Here is a 15,363-nt window from a genome sequence, read left to right as displayed (position 1 = left end):
GTTATACTTTGTTTGCAGGGTTGTGAGGATTATGAAGTAATGTAAGTAAAGCACAGTGCCTGGCATAGGCTATGGACTCAATAAGTACTGTATGCTATGTTGTACTGTTTTTCTTGATTACTTAAAACAGGTCATATGGCTAAGTGATTATTCTTTATGAAATGGGAATCAGTGAGAATGGTTGATGTTTTTGCCAGATCCTTTCACTGAAAATCTAAGTAGTAGTTCATTGTAAGAGGACTGCTTACTGCAAAATGAGAGCAAAATTCATTTTGCGCTCAAGAGCTGCTCCGAGTCGTACAGTGTTGATATGGTTCCTTCCTGGGAAATGTCTTCATTTCCCAGGGAAAATGGGCATAGTATGGGAACACCAAAATCAACCTACATGTAGTTAGGCTAGCAGTTCTCAAACTTACTAAACTTAAGATTCCTTTACACACTTAAAAATTATTGAGGACCCCAAAGATCTCTTGTTTATGTGAGTTGTATCTGTTGAAGTTTATATTATTAGAAATCATATCAGCTAAAAATGTATATATTTATTAATTCATTTAAAAGTAATAACAAATGTTAAATTATATATGTGTAAATATATTTTTTAAGATTTTAGGTTTTAAATTTTTGTTTCAAATTACAAAAGTAATACATGCAAATTAAAGTAATATAGAATCAAAATAAAAATGAAATTATTTAATTCCTGTCATATACAGACTGCAACCCCTGTGGTCAAGAGTTTAGCATGTATTCTTCCAGAACTATTACTGTGCAGTTATAAATTCTCTCTCTCTCTCATACTACAAATGTTGATTGGTGACATTGTTTAAAATAAAAATTGTATATATTTAAGGTGCACAACATGATGTTTTGATAAACATATACCTATTGAAATGATTATTATAGTCGAGCTAATTACCATATCCATCTTTGGTATAGTTACCTTTTTTTTCTTTTGGTGGTGCGACCACCTGAAATCTACTGTCTTAGCAAATTTCTAGTATCCGGTACAGTATTATTAGCTATAGCCATCAGGCTTGACATTAGATTACTAGGCTTATTAATCCTACATAACTATAACTTTGTACCCTTTGATCAACATCTACCCATTTCCCCCGCTTCCCGCAAATGATACATTTTAAGTGAAAAATAACTCCCAAAACACAAAATAATTTAGCAGGAAGAGTGGCATTGCTTTTACATTTTTGCAAATCTCATTAATGTGTAGCTTAATAGAAGACAGCTGGGTTCTGATAGCTGCTTCTGCATTTAGTCTGTTGTGATATGTTGTTCCGGTTGAATTTGGCTTCACACAGATTTGAATTTGAAACAGGGGAGGTGTATTTTAATAGCCTTTTCTGATAATTGTGGATATTCTTCTTTTTTTTCTTTTTTTTCATTTATTTATTTATTCATTTATTTAATTTTTGGCTGCATTGGGTCTTCGCTGCTGCACGTGGGCCCTCTCTAGTTGCAGTGAGCGGGGGCCACTCTTTGTTGCAGGGCGCAGGCTTCTCATTGTGGTGGCCTCTCTTGTTGCAGAGCACAGGCTCTAGGCGCGCGGGCTTCTGTAGTTGTGGCACACAGGCTTCAGTAGTTGTGGCTCGCGGGCTCTAGAGCACAGGCTCAGTAGTTGTGGCGCACGGGCCCAGTTGCTCCGCGGCATGTGAGATCCTCCCGGACCAGGGCTCGAACCCGTGTCCCCTGCACCGGCAGGCGGACTCTTAACCACTGCGCCACCAGGGAAGCCCGGATATTCTTCTTTAATACTATACCAGTTCCTCTTCGGACTTCCCTAGTGGTGCAGTGGTTAAGAATCCACCTGCCAATGCAGGGGACATGGGTTCGAGCCCTGGTCCGGAAGATCCCACATGCCTTGGAGCAACTAAGCCCATGAGACACAACTACTGAAGCCCACACGCCTAGAGCCCGTGCTTCGCAACAAGAGAAGCCCGCGCACCGCAGCGAAGACCCAACTCAGCCAAAAATAAATAAATTAAATAAATAAATTTATTAAAAAAAAAAAACAAAAACCAAAACTTGACAAATGGTCGTTTCTTAATGGATTTGAAACCAGCTCAGTGAGCTTTTCATATTTTGTCACATTAAAATTTATTGATCTGTTGCATTAAAAAAAAAATTATTTATTTATATTTCTGCTGCGTCTGGTGCTACTTGCGGCATGTGGGCTGTTAATTGCAGTGCACGGCTTCTCTCTGGTTGTGGCGCGCGGGCTTATTTGCCCTGCAGCATGTGGGATCTTAGTTCCCCGACCAGGGATCGAACCTGCATCCCCTGCATTGCAAGATGGATTCTTAACCACTGGACCACCAGGGAAGTACCTGATCTGTTGCATTTTGAATGGATCTTTATCCATACATAGTTTTGTAACATTGTTACATTGGTCATTTGGAAAATGTTGGTTCACTGAATTATGTTGAGCTTCAAAATGTGATGCATTTCATTTTGTTATATCTCCGTACATTATGTAGCCTCTGGAAAACTCTACATTTGTGAGAGAATGAGAGTTAAAAAGGCATGTAATGCCTTAGTACTACTGTGAAAATACTTTTGGCCTTGTAGACCCCTGAAAGGGTCTTTAAGACCTCCAGGGGTCTCTGGATCACAGTTAGAGAACTGTAAAGTTAGACAAATTGGTAAATTAAAGATAGTGACTAGATTTGCAGACTGCTGCTTAATAATGGGTAATCTGGAAATTAAGATGGAATGGATTGTTGTATAAGTCTCAGAAACTATCTTCTTCCTTGAAATAAGAAGTGGCTTAATTTTGAAATGCAGCGAATTGGTCATTGAATATTTAAGTGCTTTTTATAGATAAGACTTTGTGTTAAGGTACTACTAAAGTGTGCATTATGAAAATGGATTCCTTCTCTTCAGTAGTTTATAGTCTAACTAGAGAGGTTAGACATACAATTTCATGACAGGATAACTAATGCAGTGTTCTCTGTAACAAGGATGACATACAGTGTTGGGTAGAATGAGTTTTAAATAGGTGAGGGAGGGACTTCCCTGACAGTCCAGTGGTTAAGACTTTGCCTTCCAATGCAGGGGGTTGCAGGTTCGATCCCTGGTGGGGGAGCTGGGATCCCATATGCCTCATGGCCAAAAAACCAAGACACAAAAAACAGAAACAATATTATAATATTGCTACAAATTTAATAAAGACTTAAAAAATGGTCCACATCAAAAAAAAAAAAATCTAAAAATAGGTGAGGGAAAGAGGAGGCCATTGTCTTTATGGGGGAAAGTGTAGTGCTTATTCAGATAGTCATAATGTCAGGCTAGACTGGAGAATTCATATAGAATAATTAGGCTTGCAAAATTAAATTGCAGTTTATATTTTTATTCTCACATTGTTACCCTATTTTTTTAGGATTGTATGTTTTCCAGTATTTTTATAGCTTCTTATTTGTCTTTTTTAAAAAAAAACTAATTCACTGTGATGTGGGTAGGACTAGTTATCTATCAGATATCTATTGAAAAGTTATAACTATTTGATAAATAAGAAAACAAGATGAAGTAAAATGTGCCAAGAACACTAGATATGAGTAATATGTTATTGACACATATTAGAATGTATATATATATTATATATTCTCAGAATAGAATGAAAAATATTCAGATCCCTTTCTTTGGGGCAAAAGTATGTATGTATGGGTATACACAGTAAATATCTCCACTCAAGACGTTCCAGGAATATTTTAATGCTGCCTGAAGTACCTGTGTACACCTTGTGCTTGGTTCTTCCCTTATTAGGTGTTAACAAAGATTTTTAAAAAATTTATAAAATGCCTAGCACGAGAAGGCACTCATATGGCAGCTATTATTATTGTTGTTGTTGTTATTACAGCTTTTCAATTCAGAGTTATCTCTAATGTACCCCTTAGATAAGACGTCAGACTTCTCAATAGTGTGAGTGTTCTGACTAGTCCTTTGTTTGAATATAGTAATTCAACTATGTTGGCCTCCATTTATGGAGTGCTCATCACTTTTTCAGGCACTGTGCTAAGCACTTTACATGTGTTGCTTCTTTAGATCTTTATAACAGTTTCACTGTGAGGTGAATAGTGGTGTTTCCATTTTATAAATGAAAAAAGTGAGGCCTGGAATGGTTAATTGAGCAAGGTACTTACTAGCTAAGAAGTTGTGTAGCTGGGATTTGAACCCTCATCCATCTCCAAAGTGAATTTTACATTTCTATTTGGGCAATAACTTTTAAGGAAATATTTTTAGATTGTAGTGGGAATTTTGCTATTTTTCAATGGACAACTATTTTAAGGGGGAGGATGGTAGTTGGATGGTGGTTATTCTCCTCCTTTAGAGGTATTGATTTGTATTTGGATTCCAAACTTAAAAAATTATTTTTACTTAGTTGCGTGATGAAATTATGGTAAAATAGTAATGAATTGAAATTTTTCAGGGTGACGTTTTGCTGTGTTGGTGAACAGTTTGTGAATTTTTACAGCTTGTTTTAGGCCAAGAATTAACTTACCTTTACTGTCTAATAATTACTCTTTGATTGAAAAATACGGTTATAGTCACATTTGAAAGAGTATTGTGGCTTACAAAACTGGTTTGAGGGAAAAAAATTCATTTGTACTGGCAGTCAGCCAATATTTTATAAGCTACAATTTTCTTTTGAATAGCTGGTGGTTTGTAGCTCCATAATTTGTGGTTCTTCTGAACTTGTAAAAAGATTACACATATTTAAAAATGACCTTATCACTTTAATGTTTTAAGCAACATACAGCTGTCGAATTCTGTTATGGTATAGGGTTCTTGTGTTTTTACTTAATTTACCTGGGCTGAGAATCTGTTTTAAATTAATAATTTATACAGTGGAATTCCCTGCCCCCCCCGCCAAACCTCCAAACAAACCTAAAACCAAAAGCTATTTGGGTAATGTAACAGGCAGTTAAAGGCAAAGGAAATGTGAATCTCTGTACATCAGTCTGCCAAATTCTTGCAGTATCCATGCTATTCCATTTCCTAGACACTGCTACTCGGATGTGTTAAATTATGTGGTATGTGGGTTTGTTTGGGTGTGTTTAGTGTTCCTGCATGACATTTAGTTTTAAATCGTTTTTTTTTGTAATGCTGCCACTGCTGCTTTTTCACATGCAGGTGGAAAAGAGCACTTCATTTGAAATGCTTCGTGTTCTGTGCCGTGTTCTCATGGTTTGTGTGTAGGTAGTTAAATTTGTGAAAGTCATGAGATTGTTTCAAATCCTTCCTATTGATTTTAAGTTAAATCTTAAATGGAATATGGTAACCTTTTTTGCTTGAAAGATTTTGGAAAGCCAGATTAATAGTTCCATTTTTACATCTGTAGAAGTTTCACAGATGAAAATGAATCTAGAATTCAACTTCTGACTCAAACTCCATTACCAGGGAAGGACGTTATTTAAAAATACACCATAGTGAACTGTTGTCTTTCTTGGGCTAATTCTTTGAGTCTTCTGTTTTTGGAAGGTGGGTGAGATTTGGGTTAAAGTTTCCATTTATCAGTGGAATGATTTTTGTAGCTAAGATTTTAGCAAATTGTTAATGGCCAGATCCTTAACACTTGTTAATAATCTTGGCATGCTAATAAGGGTTGCTTTTTTTTTTTTTAATTTTATTTATTTATTTATTTATGGCTGTGTTGGGTCTTCGTTTCTGTGCGAGGGCTTTGTCTAGTTGTGGCAAGCGGGGGCCACTCTTCATCGCGGTGGGTGGGCCTCTCATTATTGCGGCCTCTCTTGTTGCGGAGCACAGGCTCCAGATGCGCAGGCTCAGTAATTGTGGCTCACGGGCCTAGCTGTTCTACGGCATGTGGGATCTTCCTAGACCAGGGCTCGAACCCGGGTCCCCTGCATTAGCAGGCAGATTCTCAACCACTGCGCCACGAGGGAAGCCCAAGGGTTGCTTTTGAAAAGACTCTCTTACTCTGGCAGATACTGGTGCTCAATCTTAACTGTACATTGGAATTATCTGAGAGCTTAAAAAAAATGTAGATGCCTGGGTTTCACCTTGAGGGAGTCTAATTGAGTTGGTCTAGGATACTGCCTAAGCATCGGAACTTTTAGAGGTGATTCTTATGTGCACCTGAGGCTGAGACCCACTGCTCTGGGAAATTTGTCAGCCCATCCAAGGGGAAATACTTGATTTTGGAGAGTATATCTTTTTCTTTGGAGCATAAAAAACTTCTTTTTCTGAGATAATTGTAGATTCACTTGCTGTCGTAAGAAATAAAAAATTCATTAATAATCCATCAGTATAATTTGGTCATTTCAAGAATGTTATAAAAGTGGAATCATATACTATGTAATCTTTTCAGATTGGCTTTTTTTACTTAGCATAATTCCATTGAGATCCATCCAGGTTGTTTCAATAGCATCAATAGTTTGTTCATTTTTATAGCTGAGTGGTATTCCATGGTAGGTAGGTGTGTCTCAGTTTGTTTAATTGGGGGACATTTAGATTGTTTCCAGTTTTTGGCTGTTACCAATAAAACTGATGTGAACATTTGTGTACAGGTTTTTGTGTATACATTTTCATTTATCCGGGATTAACGCCCAAGAGTGCAATTGCTTTGTTGTGTGGTAAATATAATAGTTTTGTAAGACACTGCCGTACTTTTTCAGAGAGGCTGTAGCATTACATTTCCACCAGGAAATGTATGAGTGGCTCAGTTTCTCTACACCTTTACCAGCATTTGATGTTATTCCTGTTTTTTAAGGAAAATTAACAGACTTTATTATTTAGGGCAGCTGTAGGTTTACAGAAAGTTGAACAGATAATACAGAGTTCCCATATGTATCTTCCTTCCTCACTGGTTCCCCCTTTTATTAATATCTTGCAGTAGTTAAATTGATGGACCAATATTGGTACATTATTAACTAAAGTCCATAGTTTACATTAGGGTTCACTATTTGTGTTGTTCATTTTATGCGTTTTCACAAGTACATATACATCCACCATATCATACAGAATAGTTTCACTGTCCTAAAAAAAATCTCCTGTGTTCTACCTATTCATCCCTCCCCAACCCCCAGCCCCTGGCAACCACTGATCTTTTTCCTGTCTCTATAGTTTTCCCTTTTCTAGAATATCATATATCTGTGGGTTATTAACCTTGGAATTTCAATCTTCAGTTGGTTGAATCCACAGATGTGGAACCCAACGGGCTTAACCATAGTGGATACCAAGGGATGACTGTAATTGGAATTATATGTTTATATAGCCTTTCCAGATTGGCTTCTTTCACTTAGCAATATGCATTTAAGGTTCCTCCATGTCTTTTGGTGGTTTGATAGCTCATCTTTTTAATTGCTGAATAATATTCCACTGGGTGGATATATCACAGTTTATTTATTCACCTATTGAGAGACATCTTATTTCCAGTTTTTGAAAATTATGAATAAAGCTGCTATAAACATTTGTGTCCAGGTATTTGTGTGGACATAAATTTTCAACTCATTTGGGTAAATATCTAGCAGCGCGATTCCTGGATTGTATGAGACTGTACTTAGCTTTGTAAGAAACTACCAAATGGTTTTCCAAAGTGGCTGTACTATTTTGCATTCCCACTATTTTGCAATGAATTATTTTTTATTTTAGCCATTCAGATCAATATGTAGTGATATCTCATTGTAGCTTTAATTTGTATTTCTCTGATGACTAATGTTATTGAACATCTTTTTATGTGCTTATTTGCCATCTATATGTCCTTTCTAGTGAAATGTCTTTTACTCATTTTCTAATTGGATTGCTTGTTTTTGTTTTTTTACTGTTGAGTTTTGAGCATTCTTTGTATTTTAGATAGAAGTCTTTTGTTGGATATATGGTTTGCAAATATTTTCTCCCAGTCTTTAGCTTTCTTTTTTTTTTTTTTAAATATTCTTAACCGGGTCTTTCATAGAAAAAAGGTTTTTAATTTTGATGAGGTCCGGTTCAGATTTCCTTTTACAGATCTTACTTTTGGTGTCAAATCTGAGAACTATAGGCCTAGCTCTATGTCCTGAAGATGTTCTGTAGTTTTACATTTAAGTCTGTGATCCATTTGAATTAGTTTTTTGTATAAGATGTGAGATTTAGATCAAAGTTCTTTCTTTTTTTTTTTTTGCCTATGAATGTCCAATCCCTCCAGCATCATTTGTTGAAAAGGCTATCCTTCCTCCATTGAATTACTTTTGCACCTTTTTCAAAACTCAGTTGGACATGTTTGTGTGGTTCTAATACTGGGTCTCTATTCTGTTCCATTGATTTATGTGTATCCTTCTGCCAATACCATACAGTCTTTTTTTTTTTTTTAATATTTATTTATTTGGCTGCATCCGGTCTTTTGGCGCAGTTGTGGCACGTGGGATCTTTTGTTGCAGGGCGTGGGCTCTTTGTTGCGGCACGTGGGCTTCTCTCTAGTTGTGGTGTGTGGGCTCTGTAGTTGTGGGACATGGGCTCCAGAGCGTGGCTCAGTAGTTGTGACACGTGGGCTCTGTAGTTGTGGCTCGCGTGCTCAGTAGTTGCAGCGTGTGGGCTTAGTTGCTCACGGCATGTGGGATCCTAGTTCCCCGACCAGGGATCAAACTGTGTCCCTTGCATTGGAAGGTGGATTCTTAACCACTGGACCATCAGGGAAGTCCTCCCCATGCAGTCTTGATTACTGTAACTATATAATAAATCTTTAAATTGGGTGGAGTGACTCCTCACCTTTTATTCTTTTTCAAAATTGTTTTAGCAATTGTAGATCTTGTGCTTTTCCATACAAATTTTAGAATAAGTTTGTCTGTGTCTAAGAAAAATCTTGATAGGAATTTCATTAAATCTACAGATCAGTTTGGGGAAAACTGACAGCTTTACTATGGTGCATCTTTACCATTCGTTTTATTTATTTATTTTTTAATAAATTTATTTATTTATTTATTTATTTTTGGCTGAGTTGGGTCTTTGTTATTGCACGTGGGCTTTCTCTAGTTGCGGTGAGTGGGGGCTACTCTTTGTTGCGGTGTGCGGGCTTCTCATTGCGGTGGCTTCTCTTGTTGCAAAGCATGGGCTCTAGGCGCACGGGCTTCAGTAGTTGTGGTGCAAGGGCTCAGTAGTTGTGGCTCGTGGGTTCTAGAGCGCAGGCTCAGTAGTTGTGGCGCGAGGGTTTAGGTGCTCCGCGGCATGTGGGATCTTCCTGGACCAGGGCTCAGACCCGTGTTCCCTGCATTGGCAGGCGGATTCTTAACCACTGTGCCACCAGGGAAGTCCCACTATTCATTTTAAATAGATTGGAATGAGATTAGAGAGAAGGAGTTCTGTAGAAAAAGTACTCACACTACTTCAATTGGGTGGAGAGATTTGTTTATAACTAGCAAAATGTTAACTTTTTAAGCGCCCCCCCCTTTTGGTGCTAAAAAACACCATTAATAGAGTGATGGAAATAGAAGTAATTGTTAATTTACTCATAAATACATTCACTCAACACCTTTATGAATATGTATTGTGGGCCAGGCACTGTTTTAGGCTCTGCAATACAGTGGTAAATAAGACAGGCAAGGTCCCTACTTTTGTTGACCTTGTGTTCCTGTGTGGAAATAGAAAACAAATAATCAAGAAGTACATCAGTTAAGTGCTATGCAGAGAATTAAAATACAGGTTGATATTAAGATAGGAGAGTGATGGGGTGGCTAGTTGATTGGATGATCAGGGAAGGCCTCTGAAGAGATCCCGTTTATGGTTAGATCTGAAGGTTAAGAAACAGTCAGCCTTAAAAAGAAAAGGAAGACTCTTCCAGTCAGAGGGGACTGCTAGTGCAGTGCAGGGACACAATTGGTATGTGGGAGGAACCAAAAAGGAGGACAGAGTAATTGAAGTGTAATAACCAAGAAGAAGAGAGAGGAAGAGCGAGAGAGCGAGATACAGATGAGAGTTTGGTGAGGTAGGCAGGGCCCAGATCAGCTGAGACTTTATAAACCTGGGTGAGGAGTAAGTATGATTTTTATTCTAAGGATGATGAGAAGTCATTGGAAGATTTTGAATAGGGGAATGAACAGGTGTGATGTTTTAGACAATGACTCAGTTGTTGTTTGGAGAAAGGATTGTACATTGAGGCCAGAATAAAAGCAGGAAGATGATAAGGAGGCTATTTCAATTTAGGTGAAAGATGATGCTAGAAAAAGGATTCAGGATATATTTTAGAAGTTGAGTTATGAGATATATTGATAATCTACGTCAGGACTGAATTTTTCCCTTTTAGAGGTTGCGTGGATGGTTATTACTGTTTAGTGAGATGGTTAAGACTTGGGAGAGGAGTAGGTTTTTGGAGGAAAAATTACAGTGTTTTTCAGTGCTGTCAGGCATCAATTGGTTAGAGAAGTCTAGTTCATGTAGAGGCCAGGATTATAGGTATAGTGTGCTGATCTGTATATAGACATTATTTAGAGTCATGAAACTGGGATAGGCCACTGAGAAGAAAGTATGATGAAAGACAAGGGGGCCAGGACAGAGCCTCGGAGCAGTGGAACATTATGAGGTCTGGAAGAGGTGGAAGCAGAGCCAGCAAAGACTAAGAAGGTTTAGTTATTGGTGCCTGGCTCTTTAGTTTGCTCCGTTGAATTCATAGACTTGATAACATTAAAGAAAATGCAATATCCCTAGATTTTGGTGTGGTGGGCAGGCAATGCTTAGAATTTTTATATGTAACCATGTAACAGTTTCATCAAGAAAGCATCATGTATGTATACAGTGTGTATATATATACACATATATATGACAATTTTATATATACATATATAAAACAATTAAGTAACTGCTCCGGGTCTAGTGTTGTGCTAAAATTAGGTGCGACAACAAAGGAAGTGTAAAATATAGACCTTGCTTTCATTGAACTCTGATGAAAAGAGAAGTAAAAAAAGGTAATTAAGTGTAAGCTATCGTAGTTGGAGAGGATTTCTTAGAGGAGTTGGGGCTTAAAGAGTAAGTAGGACTTAAGTAGGGAGAGGAGAAGAGCAAATCCAGGTAATAGAATAGATATGGTGGAAAGAAAATTGGCTTTTTAGACAGAAGACTTGGTTCGAATGTTGGCTCTATCACTTAATATCTTTGAGACTTTGGTTTAGTCCCTTTGAGCCTGTGTCCCCGTTGGGGGCATAACTGCCTCCTCAGGGCTGCTGTGAAGATGAAGACTGTATAGGTTACTTCCACTGTAATAGTAATGCATTAGTTCTGTTGTTGGATGGCTGGTTCACAGATGCTTTTTTTATTAACATGCTTCATAAATTCAAATGTGTCATTTAGTAATGTGTATTTATCAAATATTTTATAACTTTCAATTAAAAATTATTTAGGGGGCTTCCCTGGTGGTGCAGTGGTTAGGAATCTGCCTGCCAGTGCAGGGGACATGGGTTTGAGCCTTGGTCCGGGAAGATCCCACATGCCACAGAGCAGCTAAGCCCGTGAGCCATAACTACTGAGCCTGCACTCTAGAGCCTGAGAGCCAAAACTACTGAGCCTACGCGCCACAACTACTGAAGCCCAGTGCCTATAGCCCACGCTCTGCAACAAGAGAAGCCACCGCAACGAGAAGCCCGGACACCGCAACGAGGAGTAGCCTCCGCTCGCTGCACCTGGAGAAAGCCTGTGCACAGCAACAAAGACCCAACGCAGCCAAAAATAAATAAATAAAAAAAATAAATTTAAAAATTATTTAGAGTGCCTGGCTCAGTGTGAGGCCTTCAGTAAATTATAGGTGATAATCATTACTGTTACTCAGCTCAGGCTGTAAGAATAGCATGGCAAAACAAGATGACAATCCCTGCCATTCAGGAGTTTTGCTCTTGGTATTAAGTCATACTCATATGAGTGCAAGGCATTAAATGCCCTGGAGTCTAAATTTGTGGTACAGGTACAAATAAAGAGGTAAGGATAAGCATCTTCCCTAGGCCTCATTGTGGCGGTGACACTAAATGTGGCCGAGGAAAAAAATTAAGATTTGGATAGGCAGAGAGGGCAGGGTAGGCATTCTATATACTAAGAGGGCTTTTATTTTATTTTATTTTATTTTATTTATTTTATTTCATGTATTTATATTTAGGGGTAGCAAAGCATAAATGTTACTGCCACTGCTGAGGAAATCATTAGTAACACTTAAAAGATTCTCATTCTGAAAGTTGTGTAATGTTTTAATTGAATTTACCTTTTTCCTTATACAGTTTATTGAATTTGTGCCTGCTCTCCAGATGGCATTATATTGTAGAATTTATTTTTGGAGTGTCCTTTTTAAAAATATGGAATTGCTTTTATGATATACCTAGGTTTAATGTCTGTTACCAGTTTTTGCTTGTATGTGTATAAAAAACAAAACTCTATTTTTTGCTGTAAGATTTATTATTACAAAGGCAGGGCAGATTTCTGAAGTTTCCTTGGTAATCTCCCTTCACATCTTTGGATTATTTGTTTCTCAACTGTTTATAAATCCATGTGCATATGTGGGCTGCTAGTATGACTCTGTTTTGGAAGACAGTGCCATTAGAGTCCCTGTACAGCCTGTCCTGAAATTGGGTTGTCTTAATACAATGCACTGTTCTCTCTCGGTCACTGTAATGGTTTGCAAATTGCCAGACCCCAGGTCATGCTTCTTGAATGCAGCTGTCTTTCTTGATTTCTGGAAGTGAAGTGAATGGCATCCTACCTCCTAGTCAGCAAGGAGCTCTTAATTTGCCTTTCAGAGAATCTAGGTTTAATTGCATATCTACTAGAATACTTTGCACCACTAACTAGACTATAGAGAATCTTTGATAGCATTCCAGTAACCTTCCTTACTGATACGTGATCAGCTCAGTGAAATTGTACAGAATCATGATGATTTTTATAGTTTTAATAATAAAAGCTGACATTTACTGAGTGTTCTTGTGCCATGCACTCTGCTAAGCAGCTTTAAAACATGGAATTTTTTTTTCACTTAAACATCACCACACGTATTGAGGTGAGTACCGTTTTTATTCCCACTCTACATGTGAGACAGGTTAATTTCCTGTCCCAACGTTATACACTTAGCAAGTGGTAGAGCAGGGATTTGAACCCAGGCAGTCCGATTTCAGGGCCAATTCTCTTATCCACCGTACTTTGCAGTCTTCTCAGATAATGTCCGTCTGGGAAACTGTCATATTGGGAATTTTATCTTTTATGTGTTACTTTGTGGGAAGGTATTGGAAGCTTGTTAAGTTCTTGTTAGGGATTTTTTAGTTGCACCCATCACCGTGTGTGAGGGGTTGGCCATTGTATTAGTTAAGTAACCCCAGCTGCTGAATTAGAGCCCTGAAATACTTTGACTAAAATGCCAAAATACAGTGCATAATAGCCCAGAGCAGGTGTCCGCCTCAGCGTGTGGCTCTCCTTTATATAGGAGTTTAAGGACCTCAGACATTAGGGCTGATGGGGATTCTACCGTCTTTAGTGCCTGGCTTCCAAGGCTGTTTTTGTTGGAAGCATTCTCTAAGTAAGTGAGGTGGATGTTGCAAATATAATTTCTGCCCACTTTGATTGCTGAGGGCTTAATCTCATTGCCTTATCTAGCTGCAGAGGGATTGGGAAATGTCACATCCTTTCTCCTTGCTGACTAGGAGGTAGGATGCCATTCTGTAGTATTTTGAGTATTTCGTCAGTGTTGAAATGTTCTTGGGAGGAGTTCATTTTCAGCTACAGAATGTGAAGGTGGGGAACCTTTTCCCAGCTACAACTCTCTTACTTTGGAAGAAACAGTGGATTTTGGTGGATAGTTAGCAGTCTCCTCCACAGTTGTAATGCTGTAGATTTCAATAGGAATGCCAGAGCAGCCTGGTGCTAACGTTTACAAAGTATGCTTGCACACATACAACTCCTGCTTCTTGGACCAGCTCTGTGAGGTAAGGAGATAAAGCAAATAGTGGTATTCCCATTGCAAATGAGAGAACTGAGACTCGGGTGATTAACATTGAAGGAAACCAGCTAGGAAGTTGTAGAACTGGGACTTAAATCCAGATCTCATGGCTTCAAAGTCAGTGCAGTTTGTATAACACACCATTTTGGGGGCAGAAAATGCTATCCAACATTTTTTATGCTTACTGCTATCACTGTTCTTACATCTTTCCTTAACAGTGTGTCCAATATAATATTACTGATGTCCAGTATAATATACTGACAAATTACTGGTACAATTTGGTCTTATTTTGAAGATTCAGAAAGTACATCAAGAACTTGCATTGTTTCATTGTCATCATTACATTCATAAATGACATCATACTTTAGGTATGCCAGTTAATGAAATACCAGGCAGCAGAGGTTTTACTCTCTTTAGAAGTTACATTTTATAGCCTTGCTTCTGGTAGATAAAATGATGTGTAAAATGAGCAAAGGAAATAAAAAAGAAAATAAAAAACAAATAAAATAATTGCAGCAGTTACATTTTCTCTCAGTAGGAAAAATATATTCCTTTTGAAACACAGTGCTTATCTGTGTAATTTCACAGATAATTCTGCTGTACTTACTATGTGGTAAAAAACATTTTAGTACATGCTACTCAAGAAATTGGGAACATTTTCTGCTTTGTAGCAGTGAGGGCCTTTTTCCTTGCTGACACACTACAGGTAAGATGCCATTCTGTAGTATTTTGAGTTTTTCATCAGTGTTGAGATGTTCTTGGTGAGGTGATTTCAGCAGCAGTGCTTGTGGGAATCTGATGTAGGGGTTGGAAGCTGTGGACTATGATAGAATGTTAAGTATTTGTACAGATGGATTATTAATCAGAGAGTAAGCTGGAGACTTCTACACATCCCCATTTTAATATAACAGAGACAGCAAGCTTATTCTGGTTGACTTATTTTTGGTTATTTTTCTTGGAACCCTTGGAATTATTTCAGAGGAGATGACTTTAGTACAGCTGAATTTTAATAAATAGAAGTAACATGATTTAAATTTATTTTACATATAGCAAACTACCCTTTCAGCATTCCTTACAGCTTTAGTTTTGTTATGAAAGGGACAGAGATCAGACACAGAAACACCATTCTGTTTGCATCTGACTGGTATCTGTAGCTCTACGGGATAAAGTGTATTTTGCTGAAGTTGTACCTTAGGGATCCAGTCTTTGCTTAGATTTTCAGTTGTCTGACAAAATATGAATAGAAATATAGTAATTGCATCATAATTCACTGAAGCCTAACTGCAGTCTTTATACAATACAGACTAGCATTCCTTGAATGCTTTTGCAAGAATAAATGGTTATCCAGATCTGTAACCCATTATTTTAGTGTATACACTCTGAATAAAAAGATAGACTAAAAAATAGGATGAATTAAGGCTTATCCTCCAACTTCTGTAGCTTTGAGTTATTCACTTTTGGGGAAA

At 37.8% G+C, this 15,363-nt stretch overlaps 1 protein-coding gene across 4 annotated transcripts in view; it reads left to right on the top strand.

Moving 5' to 3' along the window:
- STRBP (spermatid perinuclear RNA binding protein) overlaps nt 1-15,363 on the top strand; it is a 145,767-nt gene that overhangs the window by 16,788 nt on the left and 113,616 nt on the right. The gene's annotated exons all lie outside the window — the stretch shown is intronic.

Source organism: Balaenoptera ricei, chromosome 6 (assembly GCF_028023285.1).
Source record: "Balaenoptera ricei isolate mBalRic1 chromosome 6, mBalRic1.hap2, whole genome shotgun sequence".
Classification (NCBI taxonomy): domain Eukaryota; kingdom Metazoa; phylum Chordata; class Mammalia; order Artiodactyla; family Balaenopteridae; genus Balaenoptera; species Balaenoptera ricei.
This window is presented reverse-complemented; position numbering and strand designations above follow the sequence as displayed.